Genomic DNA, 5,000 nt, shown 5'->3' on the forward strand with positions numbered 1-5,000 from the left:
GAAAAGAATAATATTTGTCTCCTATCAAACTTGCCACAAAAGTAAGTGAGATTTCCAGTATTCCGTTTGAAAGCGCTGCCCGTCGCAAGTGCAGTTGTGTACAGTGTTCGGCTCTCGCCCAGTTGAAAGCGCCAGAAAGCCCGTGTCGCCTCGCGACACGGGTAACCGCTAGAAAACACGCACATTTTAAAGTCGCGTGTTTTGCACTTGATTCCTCGGAAGTACTTTGTGGGAGACGAAGCGGGCGTTCCATGCCAAGGACACGGAAGAGAGAGATTAGAAATAGAGCGAACAATTCGCGTGAAAAGAATAATATTTGTCTCCTATCAAACTTGCCAGAAAAGTAAGCGAGATTTCCAGTATTCCGTTTGAAAGCGCTGCCCGTCGCAAGTGCAGTAGGGTAAATTGTTCGGCTCTCGCCCAGTTGAAAGCGCCAGAAAGCCCGTGTCGCAAAGCGACACGGGTAACCGCTAGAAAACACGCATCTTTTTCTTTTGTTAATCCCGTGCTTCTCACTTCGTTCCTTGAGAGGACTTTGTCGGAAACTAAGTGGCGGGGCCTTCCAAACGAAACCAATGGTAGAAACAATGAAGTGAGCAAAGAAGAGTAGTGTAAAGAAAGAAAATTGCCTATTATGAAGCCTGCCGTAAACACGCGCGATACCGCGAGCATTCGGATTAAAAGCAGTGACAATCTCACTTACTATAGCGCTCATTGTTCGGCTCTGACACAATTCAAAACGCATGAAACGCCCCGTGTAAATATTGGTTTACTTTGTAATAACAAAGTCGATAAACTTTCTGTTGACCATGTTAACATGAACTGAAAGTCGAAAAGAAGTAATCAGAGTCAAGCAGGGGTCAGCACGTTTTTAATAAAAAGCGAGAAATAATTTTTTTTTATAGGGGTAGGATGTATGTACGTATGGAGGCACAGAGGAAAAAAAGAACATTTATATATATATATATACGCACAAACATACATACATATATATATATATATAAGGAGAGAGAGAGGGGAAAAAAAATAAGAAAGAAAGAAGGACAAATAAATGATACTGAATAGAGTGAGAGACAGTAAGTCAGTAAGTCAGTCAGTCAGTCACCGAAACTGATAACCACAAACTATGTACAGAATGCTCGTGAAGGATCTTCTTTATACTTATCGGTGCTATTATGTGGAGGTGGGGTCTGTCGAGCGTTCGATTGGTGCGAGCGGCGTCTGACGACGTCGCCGACGCCTTTCGTCGCCGTCTCGGCCGCTGCCTCCGCCGCATGGTCGTTACAGCAAGGTACCTGCGATCTCTGGCGTCTGCCGTTGGGGTCGGTTCTCGGGTGCACCTGTGTCTTGAAAACGAATGCGAGAGGAGGGTGTTTCGGAGCGTCCGCGCTAACCGAACGGTGTGAAATGACGAGCGCGTTCTGACCGAAGGCCGGGGTGCGTCCTCGCGTCCTCACGGGACCTGAAAGCTCGGCAACGCTGCGAAGGCGTCGTCAATGATTTTTTTGGCGTACGACTTTCTGTTGCTACGACGAGAAAGAAATTTATGCGCTTCTTGCCGCGTCGGTACCGACCTCGGTCGGGGATATTCCGGCTGCGCGCTCGAACGTGCTTCATTTCTTCTTGGATTTGGAAGTAATTCCTAAGCGTTGTGTGTGTTTGCGGTTCGTAAGGGGCGCCTGACGGTGGCCCCGCGTCCGCGCGTTGGTAGGGTTTTGGGCGACCCACCACGAAAAGATTACCTGGTTGATCCTGCCAGTAGTCATATGCTTGTCTCAAAGATTAAGCCATGCATGTCTAAGTACATGCCGAAACAAGGCGAAACCGCGAATGGCTCATTAAATCAGTTATGGTTCCTTAGATCGTTTCTTCCTACTTGGATAACTGTGGCAATTCTAGAGCTAATACATGCAGTGAGCCCGAAGCCCCTCGGGGCGACGGGTGCTTTTATTAGACCAAGATCAATCGGGCTTCGGTCCGTTTTGTGTGGTGACTCTGGATAACTTTGTGCTGATCGCACGGCCACGAGCCGGCGACGTTTCTTTCAAGTGTCTGCCTTATCAACTGTCGATGGTAGGTTATGCGCCTACCATGGTTGTTACGGGTAACGGAGAATCAGGGTTCGATTCCGGAGTGGGAGCCTGAGAAACGGCTACCACATCCAAGGAAGGCAGCAGGCGCGCAAATTACCCACTCCCGGCACGGGGAGGTAGTGACGAAAAATAACAATACGGGACTCTTTTGAGGCCCCGTAATTGAAATGAGTACACTCTAAATCCTTTAACGAGGATCCATTGGAGGGCAAGTCTGGTGCCAGCAGCCGCGGTAATTCCAGCTCCAATAGCGTATACTAAAGTTGCTGCGGTTAAAAAGCTCGTAGTTGGATCTCAGTTACAGGCGGGAAGTGCGTGGACACCACGTTACGGCCCGTGCTGAACATCATGCCTGTCGTGGCTTGGTTCCCTTCATCAGGTGCCTTGCTTTGGCCGGCGCGTTTACTTTGAAAAAATTAGAGTGCTCAACGCAGGCGATTCGCCTGAATAACAGTGCATGGAATAATAGAACAAGATCCTGTTTCTGTTCTGTTGGTTTTTGGAATACAGGATAATGATTAAGAGGGACAGACGGGGGCATTCGTATTGCGGCGCTAGAGGTGAAATTCTTGGACCGTCGCAAGACGAACTACTGCGAAAGCATTTGCCAAGAATGTTTTCATTGATCAAGAACGAAAGTTAGAGGTTCGAAGGCGATCAGATACCGCCCTAGTTCTAACCATAAACGATGCCAACCAGCGATCCGCCTGAGTTACTCAAATGACTCGGCGGGCAGCTTCCGGGAAACCAAAGTATTTGGGTTCCGGGGGAAGTATGGTTGCAAAGCTGAAACTTAAAGGAATTGACGGAAGGGCACCACCAGGAGTGGAGCCTGCGGCTTAATTTGACTCAACACGGGAAAACTTACCCGGCCCGGACACTGGGAGGATTGAGAGATTGAGAGCTCTTTCTTGATTCGGTGGATGGTGGTGCATGGCCGTTCTTAGTTGGTGGAGCGATTTGTCTGGTTAATTCCGATAACGAACGAGACTCTAGCCTATTAAATAGGTGCGTGGTTCTCTGCACCTTGCACCCTTCTTAGAGGGACAAGCGGCTCCTAGCCACACGAAACAGAGCAATAACAGGTCTGTGATGCCCTTAGATGTCCGGGGCCGCACGCGCGCTACACTGAAGGAAGCAGCGTGTTTTTATCCCTGTCTGTAAAGACTGGGTAACCCGTGGAACCTCCTTCGTGATTGGGATAGGGGCTTGCAATTGTTCCCCTTGAACGAGGAATTCCCAGTAAGCGCGAGTCATAAGCTCGCGTTGATTACGTCCCTGCCCTTTGTACACACCGCCCGTCGCTACTACCGATTGAATGATTTAGTGAGGTCTTCGGACCGATACCCGGAGCGGCCTTTCGGTTGCGCCGGTGTGTTGGAAAGATGACCAAACTTGATCATTTAGAGGAAGTAAAAGTCGTAACAAGGTTTCCGTAGGTGAACCTGCGGAAGGATCATTACCGGATGTTATTTGGCATCGTTTTGTCTTCTTCCTCTTGTACGGGGAATGGACTCGATGTGCGAATTTATCTGGCGCCGATCCCGACCAAGCTTGGATGCCGTCGGGACGGCACAAAAAAAAACAACAACTGTGGTTCGGATGTGCCTTTTTCTTTGGGTGGCCTCCGTTCCTTTCGATGATGCGCCCAGCGGGAGCCCTCTGCTGCCTCGATTGAGAGGAGATTTCAAGTGCACCGGGACAATCCGCGGGTTACAAAAGGCGCATCGCCCCCTTTTTCGTCTCTTCTCGAGGATCGCCCTTTTGTTTTGATTAACGAAGAGGCGTTTGAGAAGAAGCTTTTTTTTGTGCTTTCGAGATGGCATGGGATGTGCCGGGCGCGAAAAAAAAACAACAACTTGTGTTTTGTCGTACTGATTGAAAAATCCAAAAACACGACTCTAAGCGGTGGATCACTCGGTTCTCGGGTCGATGAAGAACGCAGTCAGCTGCGAGACTTGGTGTGAATTGCAGGACACACTGAGCACTTACTCTTTGAACGCACATTGCGGCCTCGGGCCTTCCCGTGGCTTCGTCTGTGTGAGGGTCGGATCATATATCAAGAGAGGAGAATTTGTTTTCTACCTCGTTTTGACTGTGTCGGATCGTGGGCAGCACGCAGTTTTATGCTTTCTTGCGTTGCGTTTTCTTTGAGCAAATGCACGAGTGGTGCGATTGCACGCGTGCGCTTAACCAGTCCTCCTCCTCCTACGAGTTTTTATCGAACACTGCATGGGAAAACGAAACTCGATGGATACCGTTTGTGGAAAATCCCGTACCAAAAAAATCTTTCGCACGTTGAACGGCGCTGTGACGTCGGTGCGTTAGAAACGGAGATTTGAAACGGTTTCTTTTTGATCGATTCTGTTTTCTTTGGCGTGGATGTTGTTCGAGTGGAAAAACCGTGGGACGGAGTTGGCGTTGGCGCGTTGAAACGCGGCGTCGGCAAATGTAAATCTCGTGGCGTTGATTTGCACAAAAAAAAGAAAAACGCTTCTGGGAGGAAAGTTTTTTGCGTCGTAGCCTTCCGTCAGTCTAAGACCTTCGCGTCCCCGATGAATACTGGAGCCATCCAGTAGGGGAATGCCGTTGGATTGCGCGCTTTCTTTTTTGTCGAATCGAAAGCGATGCAAAGCGTGTGTACAACAACTGTTAGTTCGCCATCCTTTTGTGTTTTTGACATGTGGTAAGGAGGCGAAGTTTTTGTTGGAAAGCGCACAAAATAAAAAAAAAGATTGTCGACCTCACATCAGGCGAGACAACCCGCTGAATTTAAGCATATCACTAAGCGGAGGAAAAGAAACCAACAGGGATTCCCTTAGTAGCGGCGAGCGAAACGGGACCTAGCCCAGCACCGAATCCCTCGTCCTTGCCGGCGATCGGGAAATGTGGTGTATGGGAGGTAAC

At 49.0% G+C, this 5,000-nt stretch overlaps 2 non-coding genes and 1 pseudogene across 2 annotated transcripts; all 3 read left to right on the forward strand.

Annotated features, from left to right (window-relative positions):
• The first annotated feature begins 1,739 nt into the window (after positions 1-1,739).
• On the forward strand, positions 1,740-3,555 carry LOC120847179. Its single transcript, XR_005717255.1, has one exon. It is a non-coding gene; the product is annotated as a small subunit ribosomal RNA (ribosomal RNA).
• Positions 3,556-3,990: 435 nt separating this feature from the next.
• Positions 3,991-4,143, forward strand: LOC120847119. The gene has a single exon (XR_005717198.1). It is a non-coding gene; the product is annotated as a 5.8S ribosomal RNA (ribosomal RNA).
• A 689-nt stretch (positions 4,144-4,832) lies between these two features.
• Positions 4,833-5,000, forward strand: part of LOC120847276 — a 6,976-nt pseudogene continuing 6,808 nt past the window's right edge.

This window comes from Ixodes scapularis, unplaced genomic scaffold (assembly GCF_016920785.2).
Source record: "Ixodes scapularis isolate PalLabHiFi unplaced genomic scaffold, ASM1692078v2 ptg001158l_1___fragment_3__unscaffolded, whole genome shotgun sequence".
NCBI lineage: Eukaryota > Metazoa > Arthropoda > Arachnida > Ixodida > Ixodidae > Ixodes > Ixodes scapularis.